Raw genomic sequence first — 14,499 nt, 5'->3', positions numbered from 1 at the left:
CTAGGCAGTCGCCTACCCTCGCCAACCCTATGCCCTGGGCCACTGCTAGACAACGTTGAGCGGCCATATAAAGATCCATAGCCAATCAATTCATAATAGGTCTCCGACAGAAGTCTATAGCCTCTGCTGTATCTCCATGTGTCTCTTAGGGTTCGTTCACAAGAGCGTATATCGGCTTGGTTTTCACGCCGAGCCGATACACGTCCTCCTCGTATGCAGGGGGGGGGGGGGGGGAGCCTGGAAGAGCCAGAAGCAGGAACTGAGGCTCCCGCCCCCTCTCAGCCCCTCTGCACTATTTTCAATGAGAGGAGGTGGGACGGGGCGGGGCTAAGGGCCACAAATTAGCCCCGCCCCCACCCCGTCTCTCTTCATTGCCTCCCCCCTGCACATGAGGACAACGTACATCGGCTCGGCCTGAAAACCGAGCCGATATACGTTCGTCTGAATGCAGCCTTACTTGACAGAGGCAAAGGTGTTTTTTTTCCCTGTGTATACTGTGAGAATCCACAAGAAAATAATTATGGCATCCCCCATCACATGGTGTATTCCAGAAGGGAGAATATGGTGCCCCCCTGAGGATTCAGGGTTTCCTAGGGGGTGTTCTCTTTCCGCCATTATACAATGGTGCCATCTGCTGGCTAGAGCCAGTACTGCGGTATGGGACATGCTGGAGAAGCCCCCGACAACAGAGTAGCCAATAATATACAGTAAGAATAACCTGCCAGATGTCTTCTGACATCGGAGCTGTACAGCCTTCAATAAGAACGTCTCCAGTTAAGAGAAGTTGGGGAACCCATGAGCCTTTAGCTCCACCCCTGCTCCTACTCACTGTTCTTCTGTTCCCAGTGATACTTGTGTATATTTTGTAAATATAAAGGTAATAAATAGAAGTTTGCGGTTTTCTTTCATTGTGTTCATGCAATACATTTTCAGGTAAACAGAAGTGAAAACATTTGGTCCTTACATGCAAAACAAGTTGGTTATGCAAACCTGCAACTAAAATCAGAGATCCCGCTGCATGAAAATAGTCAGGTTGTTAATGCACCGAAGATATTTCATGTTGCTCTACATTACCTTATATGTAATACACATCCAACACGTCTTGCAGCTTTCCTTAGCAACCTTTCTTCTCTAGGGAGCGGATCGCTAGTGGAATGGATGGCTCGCAGAGGAGTAGAACATATTTGTATATTTTCCGGACCGGCAGTCGGCCGTGTAGGAGTGTCCTGGAGGATAATGGGCTCCTTGCCACCTGCCCAGGGCTTGTAGTAATTCAATACCTTTCCTTAATGTACCGGCCTTTATACAAATGTGTATTTTCATACATCATGGCTTTGTGCATCGCTTCACAATGTACTGAAGAGAAAATGCATAACAAACAATTAATCATTTCCTGATCTTCCAACAGCTGTACAAGCCCAAATGGGTTAAGTCCTCCATGTACGACCAAACGGAGACAAGTTAATAAGCAAATAATTGATTAATCAATCAATTAGATTACCCCATAAAGCAAGGTAAGGACGTTGGACTTCTGCATGCTTGCGTATTTTTAATGCGATTTTGCTGCGTTTTTTACTGCAACAGTCAATAGGACTCTCCGTTAAAAATGCATCGCATCACATGAAAATATGCGTTTTTAACATTAGAAAGTCCTATTGACTTTTGCATTAAAAAAAAACGCAGCAAAATCGTGTGAAAAAAGCACGCAAGAAAAACACGAGTGCAGGAACCCTTGAAGGGGTTTTCCAGGGAGAATACTATTGATGACCTATCCTAAGGAAAGTTTATTAATAGTTGATCGTGTAGAGTCCATCGCTCAGGGCCCCGACCAATCAGCTGAGCGGGCGCATGCTGTCAGCACTGCACATACACAGAGGTTAGAGTGGAAGCCTTCGCGCCAACCTCGATGTAGTGGCCAGCGCTTGTAACTGCAGGCACGGCTCTCATTGAAATCCAGAAGCCTTCTGGGACTAGGGTGCTTATATGGACTACTTTTGGGTCCAAAGGATGTGGAAGAAAAATGCACGGGACAAGTGCCGGGCAAACAATGCCCGACACTCGTCCCTGTGCTGTTACACAGGAGCGAGTATCTCTGGATCTCTCAGAGCGCGGCCAGGGAGTGCTTTCCCCCCTCACCTCCATTCACTGTAAGCAGCAGTCATTCAGCACTGAACGGCTTCCCGTTTGGTTTTCAGGCATGCTGAAGTCCTACTGTAAAAGCCTTAAACTAATTCCTAGCTGCATTTAAAAAAAAAAAAGGCTCACATCACCTAACACGTGCTGTCCGCTCAACCGGACTGCTCTTCAGCTCCAGCAGACTGGCTTGTAGTTTTCAGCAGGCGCTTCATGGCTTGGGGGTTCAAAATCCCCGCCTCCAGAAAGCGCTGGTTGTGAAACTACAAGCTGAAACTACAAGCCAGTCTGCCGGAGCTGCAGAAGAGATGCGCGGTGGACCAGACATCAGCTGTTAGGGCTTATTTTCAGGCTAGGGCTTGTATTTCAAGCAAAAGAGCGCAACAAAGTCGTGTGACATACAATCATGATATTGCCACAAGAAAACGCAGCAATATCGCCCGTGTGAAAGAGGCCTAATCTCCACAATTATGCTCTGGCACAGGCCCACAACTTCCCAGCTATTCTTCAATCAAAAAGTAAGGGGGCAGAAAAAGCCGGCAGATAGCCAATGAATGAAGAATACCGATGCAGAAAAAGGTGTATTGAGGATCTCAGCTATTCAGATCAGGAGAGTCTTTAAATATCAATATAGACTATCTCAGCCACAAGAGCATGCACCCTAGAAAAGGAAGCCTCAATTCAGAAGCATTTACACAGATAGCGGAGAGGATGGGAAGGCCAGTGTTGGATGTTGTGGTGATGGACGAGCGCGCCCAACTTCTACTCCCAGTACCACTCGTTACAAACTCTTTTAGCTAGAGAAGAAAATTAGTATGTGTGTTCCATCCTCTTCCTCCCATAAGCATTTTCCCATTCTTGGTCCTGCGGAAGAGGTTCTCTCTGGCATGTTGTTATCAAGGGAAACTATTAGGAGATTTCCATCCGCAAAGGATCTCTTTTCCCGAATACGAAAAAGTTTCCGCTATCCCCCCTATAGTTTTTCTTTTTTTTTTTTTTTTTATGGTTCAAAATGTGTTTATTCATTTTTCATTTTAACAGAAATATGGCATTATAGCATCAGGGGCCAGTAACTCTGGCCATATTACAACATCAAATCAATTTTGTATTTTGACAATAAACTGTTATTAACTGCTATCTATCTGGCTCTTGCTTGCAATCAATACAATACACCTAATAATAATCTTTAAGCCATTTAGTGTTAACTACTTGGTATATAAGTAAATAGTCTAATTATCGAATAATATTCTAATAAAATCTAGAATCGCGTAACAAATAGAGAAAAGATAAAATAAAGACATAGAAAAGAAAGTAGTATAGAGGGGGGGGGGGGGGGGAAGAATGGTCGGAGAAAGAGGGGGGGGGGGGGTTGACTGACCTGTCAATTCTTCCGTTCAAATCTATTCTGTTTGTCTCTAGTTAACTTGAAGTATGTTAGTCCTGGGGGCGGGGATTACTCCATTTTGGACCCAGTTGGAGATCTCCACCGTCTTTCGTTGCGAGGTCCAGGCACTCCATATCGTTAGGTATTTGTTGAGACACATTTCGTCTCTGGCACATAGTTCCTCCATGTACCCGATCTCATCTAGTTTTTCTATCCACATCAGCCTGGAGGGAGTCACTGACTCTCTCCACTTCAGTGGGATCACTTGTCGGGTCGCCAATAAAAAGAACCTTAACAATGATCTCTTGGTCCTCGCCAGCGACCCCGGTATCATTGATAATAACGCCATTTCTGGTGTTAGCTGGGTAGTTTCCCTGCTAATCCAAGAGTACAGGGCTCCTATTTCTTGCCAGAGGGGACCGATCATTGTGCACGACCACCAGATGTGAGTGTATGTGCCCCTCTCCTTTTGGCATCTCCAGCAGGTGTCCGAGTACTGGGGGAAGATTCTGGCCAGCCTCTCTGGTGTTTTATACCATCTCGTTAGGATCTTATAATTGAGCTCTTGGTATTTGCTTGATATATTCATTTTATGCGTTAGGATGTAGGCTTTCCTCCAATCCTCCTCGGCGGGTGAGTGGCCCAACTCCCTTGTCCATTCTCTTTCTAGTGCTATCCCACACCTTCCTGTATCTGCCTCCATCATATGACTATAAAGATTGGCGATTTTACTTTTTGCTTTAGGGTTGAGGATAAATTGTTTTTCAAACGCTGTGGGTGCTGACCCCAACAACTGGACCTCTCCCAGTGATCTGACATAATGGCATAATTGCAGGTACTGATACCATGCTCCGGCTGGGGGCCCCCGGCCCCTTAGGATATCTCTCAAGGTTTTTATGTTCCCCTCTGTGATCATATCCCCCACTCTGGGTATATCTCCGGGGCGGTCCTCTGCCAACATATCTGTAAGGGGTGTACCCCTGAGAAATGTCGGTATGTCCACATTGCCCACTAGTGGGGTTAGGGGACCTGGTTTCTTGATCAGGCCCATCCCGGAGGCCACCCCCAACCACACTGAAATCAGCTCCTCTGTGAATGGTGATAATCCCAATTTCTTGTGTTTCCCTTTACCAGGAATCCACACAAAGCCTGCACCTCTGCATGGGGCCGAGTCTTGTTCCATTATTACCCAGCGTTTTTGTGGTTTGCTGTTTAGCAATTCTATTATACGCCGGGTCAGGGTAGCTCTATAATAGAGCGCCATATTTGGGATTCCCATACCTCCTCTATTTTTTGGTCCTGTGAGGGCCTTCCAGCTGCGCCTGGGTTTCCTGCCTCCCCATATGAACCTCATCACCAGTTTCCTTATTCTGCTCATGTAGGTCCCCGGAAGGCGAATAGGCACTGTCTGCAGCACATACAAAAATCTGGGGAGGATGTTCATCTTGATTGAGCTAATTCTACCAAACCAAGATAGTGGCGTGCTGCGCCACCTATCCAGGTCCTTTTCTAGTTTATCTATCAGAGGCTGATAATTTTTTTGAAACAGGTCTTCCGTTTTGGGGGTAATATTTATGCCTAGGTATTTGATTCCTTCTTTTTTCCATCTAAATGGGAAGGAAGCTTTCAGTGCCCCCTCTTCGGTGTCTGGGATATTGATATTTAGTATTTCCGATTTGTTTAGATTCACTTTAAAGTTGGACACTTGTCCAAATTTACGGAATTCGTCAAGGATGCAGGGCAGAGCTACCCTTGGGTTCGAGAGGTATATTAATAAATCATCCGCATATAGCGCGACTGTTTGTTCGTTTTTTGCTACTTGTACCCCTCTGATGCTGGGGTTAGCCCTGAGTGCATTCGCCAGGGTCTCCATTACCAAAATATATAGGTACGGTGACAGGGGACAGCCCTGCCTCGTGCCGTTTCTGATCTGCACTTGCTGTGAGAGTCTGCCGTTCACCCTTATTCTCGCTGTCGGGTTGCTGTATAGTGCTTTAATCCACCCCAGAAATCTGGGGCCTAGTCCTATTTGCTTTAGGGTCATCTCCAAGAACCCCCAGTCAACCCTATCGAACGCTTTTTCTGCGTCAATAGATAGTAAACATAATGGTGTACCATACTCTACCGCTCTCGAGATCAGGGCCAAGGTCCTAATCGTATTATCCCCTGCTTCCCTTCCCGGCACGAAGCCCACCTGGTCTGCATGTATTAGGTTGGGAATATGGGGTTTTAATCGGTTCGCTATTAATTTGGCAAATAGTTTGGTATCTATATTAAGTAAAGATATTGGCCTATAACTCCCACAGCATGACGGGTCTTTGCCCGGTTTAGGGAGGACCGTGATGATCGCCTGTAGGGCCTGCGCCGGGAAGGGAGTTGTCCTGGATACTGCATTAAACGCTTCCAGCATCAGAGGGGCCAGTCTCTCCATACAGATCTTATAAAAGCGAGGGGTGAGACCGTCAGGTCCCGGGCTCTTTCCTATTTTTAGTGTGGCAATTGATTCTTTTAATTCCTGGAGAGTGAAGTCCTCTTCCAGAGTCCCTGCTTCCTCGCTCGTTATGCGGGTGGTGGAATTTTCGGACACGTATGTGTTTTTTACTGTGTCGGGGTTTCTGTTGGGGTCCTCCATATCCCCTGCTAGATTGTAGAGTTCTTGATAGTATGTTTGAAAGCTTTCTAAAATTTCTGTGTTGTTGTGGACTATCCCTTTCCCGGGTTTGTGGACCTCGAATACATATGTTTGTGATTCTCTGGGGTTTAGGGTCCTTGCTAACCCTTTACCGCATTTGTTCCCTAGCTCGTAGTGTAGTCCCCTGTATTTATCCCTGCGACATAATGATGCCTGATCCAGAATGCGTAAGATATTGATTCTGGTCGCGGATATTTCTGCTGCTTTGTTATCTGTGGGCGAGTTTTTATTAGATGTTTCTAAACTGTTGAGCTGTGTCAATAGTTCCTCTAGCTTTGCATTCCTTGTCTTTTTTAAACGTGTCCCGTGAGAGATAAAAATCCCTCTGAGAACACACTTTAAAGCCTCCCACTTAGTCGGTGCAGGTGTGGGGTCGTTTTTGTGGATATCTGTAAAGGTGTCTATTGTCTGTTGTATGTCCTGCAGACAGGCCCCATCCCCCAGCAAGTTGTCATTGAGTCGCCATGTAAGGTTTGATCTATCAGCTTGTCCCCAACTGAGGGACCCCCAAACCGGAGCATGGTCAGACCACAAAAAGGGGCCCATAGACGCCGATGGCCTTCTATCCAGCAGCCCGTGGGAAACAAATAAGTAGTCTAGTCTATGGTAGCTGTTATGGGCGGGGGAATGGAAACTATAATCCCTCTCGCTAGGATGTAGTGTTCTCCACAAGTCCACTAATTTAAGATTTGCTAGTTCTAAACGGAGTCTGTGTCTAGCTGAGGGGGGGACCCCTGACTTACCCCCCGAGGAGTCTTTTGCCGGGTCCATGGTTAGGTTGAAATCTCCGCCGAGGATAATGGAGGAGCCGCTCGCGAAGACTGCCAGGTCCCCCAGCACTCGGACCCCGAACCTTTTCTGATCCTGGTTGGGAAAATAAATGTTTGCAAGTGTTATTATATCATTGTTTACCTGGATCTTTAGGAACACATACCTTCCATTTTTGTCCGTTTCCAAGGTAATCAGTCTATGTGGCAGGTTTTTATGAATTGCTATTGATGTACCACCCGCTTTTTTATCCGGGTGCGGGCTATGGTACCACGTAGTATAGTGGCGGTATCTGCATTTTGGCATTTTGGTATCTTGGAAATGCGTCTCTTGGAAGAGAACAATCATGATCCCCTTCCGGTGGAAGTGGTCCATGATCTGTCCCCTCTTGGCAGGCCCGTTCAATCCTCTTGCATTAAAAGTGCAAAAAGTAATGTCTGCCATATTCGCTACAGATCTAGATAAATACTATTCGTTAGTGGTTGCAGGTCAGCCAGGTTATGAGGAGGGGAGGGGGGTGGGTTGGGTAGAGAGGGGGAGAGCGGGGTTGGGAGAAGAAGAAAGAAAGAAGGTTCATCAAGAAGAACCTTGCGCAGTATTGAACTACTGCGTAGAATTTCAGGGAGAACTACTGACATGTTTGCTGTCAGGGTTCACACTACGTGTGACTGGTCGCCCTGTGAGAGGGACGTGGAGGTACCGGCCAAGACAGGTGCCGAGCTCCCACGCCTCCCCCCAAAACGCGACCTTTACGAAGGTGCTACAGCCCATTGTCGGGCCCTGGTCCAAAGCTCTCGAGGCACCGGTCATCTTTTAACTGAAAGAAAAATACAACGTTATTAACTTGAACTCTGTTTTCGTATGGGTTGGTCTGGTACTCCATGTTGGAGTCTCAAGTGGCGTCTTTCTCGTGGGGGCAAACCCATCCACTCCCCTGGACGCCGGGGAAAGTTTCTAGTCTGACTCGTCTCCTCCCTCAACAGCACCAGAAACTTGAGAAGAGTTGGTGGTCTGGCAATTCCCGTGCTGTTTCCCGGGTGGGTCAGATACATAGTCCTGTAAATATAACGGGCATGTATAGTAGACCATACATTAGCATATGGTATGTTAAAAGCTCTTGCAGCGGTTTAAGTGTCTCTGCCTGTCATCCTTTGCTTCTCCCGTCTTGTCTTGGGATGTACACTTTGCCACTGTTCCTGTGCTGTGGGAGCCAACACCGTCGGAACCGTGGGCCAGTCTGGTAATGCTATCATAGGTAACTGGAAGGTACCTAAGAAATTAGGGAGGTCTCCAATTGACCGAAACACGGCGGATTTCCCATCTTTCCTGGCTGTTAGGGAAAACGGAAACCCCCATCTATATGGTATTCCTTTGTTTTTCAAGGCTGCTAGTAGGGGTCTTAGGGCGCCTCTCATCCGCAGTGTATGGCGTGCTAGGTCCTGTAGTAGGATTATGGGTCTACCGTCGTGCTGTAGCTCTCCTCTTTCTCTAGCTTTTCTCAGTATTGCGTCTTTGTCTCTAAAGAAATGGACCCTGCAAATTACATCTCTCGGTCGGTTAGGGTCTACCGGTTTTGGGCCAAGGGCCCTGTGGATCCTATCTATCTCGATGGTGTCCCCTATCTCGATGGTGTCCCCTGTTTTGCGGTTTAGTAGCTGTTGAAAAAAGGCTTGCGCCCAGGAGTCCAGGTGCTGTCCCTCTATCTCCTCTGGGAGGCCCCTTATTCGCAAATTGTTGCGCCGGTTTCTGTTTTCTAGATCGTCGAGATGTGTGATGATACCGGAAATTTGGTCGGCCTGCGCCTGAATGGCCTGTCTATGTGTTTCTAGGATGGCTGCAGCTCCTTCTTGGACTTCCTCCACTTGTACTATTCTGTGTCCTAGGTGCTGTATGTCATTGTGGATATTTTCTAGCGCTTTTTTATTAGATGTCTCAAACCTCTTGAAGAACTCATCAAGTTCATTCTTTGTTGGTATGGCCATAATACGGCTCTTCCAAGCCTCTTCGCTTATGCTTGCGGAGGAACCGTTAGGTCTCTTACGCGGTGGGCTATTTGCTGCACTGTTTGTAGGGGAGTGGGGCCAGGCTGGACTATCACCTCCATCTGCTGTGGGAGACTGCAGGGTAGATTGTTGAGAGCCATGTTTTGAATAGGGACTATCACCCCCCTCAGCTATGGGAGACTGCAAAATGGATTGGGGGGGGGGAGCCACACTTTGGGTAGGAGCTGTCACTTCCATCATCTATAACAGGCTGCAGGGTGAGTTGAGGGGAGCCATGCTTGGAGCTGGGGCTGTTGCCAGAGCTACTCACGGTTCCTCCATGTCCCAGGTCCTCCTCCTGTGGTGCCTGCTCCGCGGTGTTTTGGCTCTGCAGGCCTCCCTTCTCGCTGTATTGGCTTCTGCTCGCTCTGTCCCTGCTGCTTATTACTTCTGGTTGCCCTCCGGGCGGCTGCCGCGGCTCCGCGCTCCTCTGCTGCTCCGGTGTCTGCAGCCTCGTGGGAGCCGGCGCCATCTTGGATGCGGCGGCGGCTTCACCTCCGCTGCCGAGGAACCTCTCCAGCGTGCTCCTTCTGCCGGCCGGCGTGCAGGACAGGGATCTCGGCTGTTTCTTCTTGCCCATGTGGCGTCCGGGGACCGTATTCTGCTGCTTTATGGTGCCTCTCAAGCTGCAGGTAGGGAGATAGACGCGGGAGCTCGCTGAAACTGCTACCTAACCCGCCATCCGCTAGCCCCCCCTATAGTTTTATTGCTTTACAAATCCCATTTGTGCTGCCGTAGGATGATCAGAGAAGTGTTAGTTATAATTTAATAATGCTTAATTATGATACATGGACTCCAAGTCCCTTGCCTTGCTTTTAAAGGGCATTGCTTGATTGATTTAATTACTGCTTATATCTATATTTGATTTTACCTAGGGGTCTCAAACCAGTTGTTCTCAAGCTGCTTATGGACACCAAGAAATGGAAATTTCAGAAAAGCAAATTTAAACTACATCCTTAAAATTGTATGCGACACTTAAAGCAACCCTCCAGTCTCAGGACAAAGTTCTGTCTCATAACCAGAGGATATATTATCTGCACTTGTTCTCTGCTATTTGTCTAATCAGCCAATTTACGGCCAGCCACGGTGGCTGATGGAATTGCAGACTAACTAATCCCTACAGTGCATTGGAAGTGTTAGACTACCACTGCACTGTACCTGCTCTCTAACTGGCAAGCACTGGTAACATGATCAGTAGTGGCCAATCAAGAGAGCAGTGCACAGTGTCTATTAGCTAGAAAATTGTAGTTGCCATCTTGGACAGCCAAAAATTGGGACCAGGAACAAGTACGAGTACCATACTATTTTCTAGATACAAACTATCTGTCCTGCACAGTATGATGTAATGCTATGGCATTACATCATACTGTGCAAGGACTGGACAAGCTTCTATCAAGGCTGTCTGGTCAGATCGCGGTTGCTAGGCAGCCGGGGACCTCCTGAAAGGCCCAAGGGCTGTCTATGCAGAGCGCCTATCAAGCCGTGCGCTTGCTGGGCACTCTGCATAGGCAGCCCTGGGGCCTTTCAGGAGGTCCCCGGCTGCCTAGCAACCGCACAGCGTCCCGCGATCTCATCGTGGGACGCTGTACGGGCCCCCTGAACACCGGGTGCCGGCTGTAAGTGTAAGGCTGTAAGTGTAAGGCTGGGTTCACACATGGCGGATTTGCCACGGTTTTGCTGCAGCAGATCCGCCCGCGGCCGCTAATCTCGGGATTAGCCAGCCATGTGGACGAGGTTTCTCAGAAACCTCGTCCACACGGGACGGCTAATCCGCTGCGGTAAATCCGGCTGAAACCGCGGCTGCGACCGCCGCAGCCGCGGTTTCAAAAGAAGCAGCATGTCTGTTTATCTTTTTTTTTGTGTTTATTTATGTCACGGCCGCACTCTCCTCTATGGGAGAGCCGGCCGCAACGGAAAAGCAAGCGCTCGGGCCGCTTCAAAGCCGCCGCGGCTTAAACCGCGGCGGTCCTCCCGTTGGAAATCTCGCGGTTTTTGCTGCGGCCAAACTGCAAGATTTCCGACGAGAATACGCCCCGTGTGAACCCTGCCTTATAGTATACTTCTGGTCTGCTTACATTCTGGGGTGCAATTGTCAGGGGGAGGAGGGGAATCATAGTATGTCCTATGCTTTCCTAATTTCTAGGACGTCAGTCACCTATTCAAATCAATGAGTGCGCAAAAAAAAGAAAAAATAGACTGCTCACGGATGACATCCATGTGTACAATTTTTTTATACATCATTGTTAGGCAATGGTAAAAAAAAAAAAAAAAAAGAATTTGCGCTCCTGTTTGTGTGTAAGTAACAACAAAAAAAAAAAATGATTATATCTACCTGATAATCAGGTTTCCAGGAGTCTCCACGACAGCACCAATTGAGATTGCCTCCTCCTGATAGGACAGGAACACACTGAGTGGTTAAAAGCTCCCCCCCTTCCCCACTTTCCTCAGTGGATTCTAACGAATTGCCGGGGTAGGGGCTCAACTTAAATTTTTTCCCTTAACCGGGGTTTTTTTTTTTTTTAAATAAAATATTATATATATGTTTTTTTATATTATATTACATAGTTTCTTTTCTATCAATTTAGGGGGGGAAGGTACGCGTGCTGTCGTGGAGACTCCTGGAAACCTGATCATCAGGTAGGTATCTATTTTTTCCCCAGTCGTCTCCACGACAGCACCAATTGAGACGTACCAACTAAAGTTTCCCTAGGGTGGAATTGCTGCCGAGAGGACTTTGCGGCCAAAGGCCATGTCCTCGTCCTGCTGCACTTTTACCCTATAGTGTTTAACGAACGTGTGGGGTTTCTTCCAGACTGCGGCTTTGCATATCTGCTCGACTAAAGCTGAGCTATGTTCGGCCCATGAGGATGCTACTGCCCTTGTAGAATGGGCTTTAAGAGCTAAAGGGATTTCCTTCCCGAGGGCCTTATAGGACTCTATGATGGCCAGGCGGATCCACCTGGCTATGGAGTTTTTTGCCGCTTTGTTCCCTTTATTTGGGCCACTGAACTGGATGAACAGGTTGTCGTCCCGCCTCCAGTGGCTTGTCACATCTATGTAGCCTAGGACTGCTCTCCTAACGTCCAGGCAGCTTAGGGTTTTTTCTTCCTCGTTTTTAGGTTTACTAAAAAATGAGGGGATTATTATGTCTTGGGACCTATGAAAATGTGATACTACTTTTGGCATGAAGGCAGGGTCCGTTTTAAATACTAATTTGGTGTCCGAGGTTTTCAGGAACGGGTGGCGAATGGACAAGGCCTGCAGCTCGCTAACCCGCCTTGCGGAGGTGATGGCTACTAAGAAAATGGTCTTGATAGTAAGCATTTTTATGGGTAGTGCTTCGATCGGCTCGAATGGTACCGCTGTCATGGCCCTTAGGGCCCAATTAAGGTTCCAGTCTGGAAAAAGATTTATGGGTCTAGGCCGCAATCTAGTTGCTGCTGCTATGAACCTGTTGACACATCTGTTGTCTGCAAACTTTGTGTCACATATGGCGCTAAGGGCTGCGACCTGGACCTTCAGGGTGCTTGGAGAGAGGCCCATCTCTAGGCCCTCTAAGATTGAACTCTAAGATTAGAGGGATGTCCGGGATAGAATCCCCGCGATCCCTTCCCTGTCTCCATGAGGAAAACCTTTCTCCAAACTTTCTGGTAGATAAGGTGGGTAGTCTCTTTTCTGCTGGACATTAACGTTTCTACTACTCTCTCTGAGAATCCCTTCTCTTTTAGTGAGGATTCCTCAAGAGCCATGCTGTTAAGTGGCGCTTGTCTAGGCTCGGATGGCTCAGTGGCCACTGCGATAGAAGATCTGTCCAGGTAGGGAAGATGACTGGGTCCTGGACGCTCAATGTTGCTACGAGACCGAACCAGCTTCTTTTGGGCCAGAAGGGGGTCACCAGGATTAGTGTACATACCTGGGTTCTGAAATGTTGTAAGACTCTGGGGATCAATGGTATAGGAGGAAAGGCGTACACCAGTCCCTCTCCCCAGTCTTGGCCTAGGGCGTCTACTGCTGTCGGACGATCTCCTGGCCGGAGGGAGAAGAAATTGCTTACTTTGGCATTTTCCCTGGTTGCGAACAGGTGCAATTGTGGGGTCCCCCCCTGGTTGATCAGGATTCTGAATGCTTTCAGGGAGAGAGACCATTCTCCTGGGTCTATTTGCCTCCTGCTGAGAAAGCCCGCTTTTTGGTTTAGCGTCCCTTTCAAATGGGTTGCCGTGATCGAGAGGATCCGGCCCTCTGCCCAGTGGAAAATTTTCTGTGCGATGTTTTGCAGGGCGGGAGATCTTGTGCCCCCTTGGTGTCGTATATGGGCAACCGCGGTGATATTGTCTGACAGTATCTTTATATGCTGGTCCCGTAGCGAGTTCCCTAACTGCTGTAGGACCTGCCATACGGCCTGTAGTTCCCTGTAATTTGAGGACTGTTCTTTTGTCCTTTGAGGCCATGGGCCCTGAAAGAATTGGTTCCCCACATGCGCTCCCTATCCCCAGGCGCTTTAATCCGTTGTGATGCGAGTGGCTGGGTTTTGTAGCCAATACACCCCTCTCCGCAGGTTCTCTGGGGATGTCCACCAACGCAGGGATGTTTTCACCATGCTTGGGATGTACATTCTTGTCCCTAGAGAGGACTGCCTTTTGTCCCACGTGGATAGGACTGAGGCTTGCAGGGCTCTGGTGTGAGCCTGGGCCCATGCCACTCCTGGAATGCATGATGTCAAGCTTCCCAGGAGAGACATGGCTTCCCAAATTGTGCATAATCGTCTCCATAAAAAGGTTTTGACTAGCCGTCGGATTTTTTGTATTTTCTCCTCGGGTAGGCAGGAGCATTGCGATTCTGAGTTGAGCGTTATACCTAGAAACGTTTTCTGTTTGTCGGGATCTAGGCTGGATTTTTCCCAGTTTATGATCCATCCTAAGGATTGGAGAAGTTCTAGCACTATCCTCAGGTGTTTAGTTAGGAGTTCTCTGGACTCTGCTATTATTAAAATATCGTCCAGGTAGGGTATTATTAGGACCGACTTCTTCCTCAGGTAGGCGGCTACGTCTGCCATAATTTTGGTGAAGATTCTGGGTGCTGAGGAGATGCCGAAGGGCAGGCATCTAAATTGGTGGTGCTCTATTCCTTTGCCCATATCCACTACGAACCTTAGGTATTTCCGGGACCCCTCGTGGATCGGTACGTGGAAATAAGCATCCTTTAAATCGATGGATGCCATGTAAGCTCCTTTGGGAATCAACTTTATCGTTGAGGAGATGGACTCCATCTTGAATTTTCTGTATCTGATGCGGGTGTTCAGAAGTTTCAGGTTCACTATCATCCGTTGTTTCCCGCAGGGTTTCCTTACTAGGAAGAGCCTGGAATAATGGCCCTGGGTTTCCTCGTTTTGCGGTACGGGGGATATTGCATTTAGTTGTTGCAGGTCCCCAATGCTTTGCCTTAGTAGGTGTAACTGTTGTTTGGAGCCTCCCGTGATAATG

This window comes from Eleutherodactylus coqui, chromosome 8 (assembly GCF_035609145.1).
Source record: "Eleutherodactylus coqui strain aEleCoq1 chromosome 8, aEleCoq1.hap1, whole genome shotgun sequence".
Lineage (NCBI taxonomy): Eukaryota > Metazoa > Chordata > Amphibia > Anura > Eleutherodactylidae > Eleutherodactylus > Eleutherodactylus coqui.
This window is presented reverse-complemented; position numbering follows the sequence as displayed.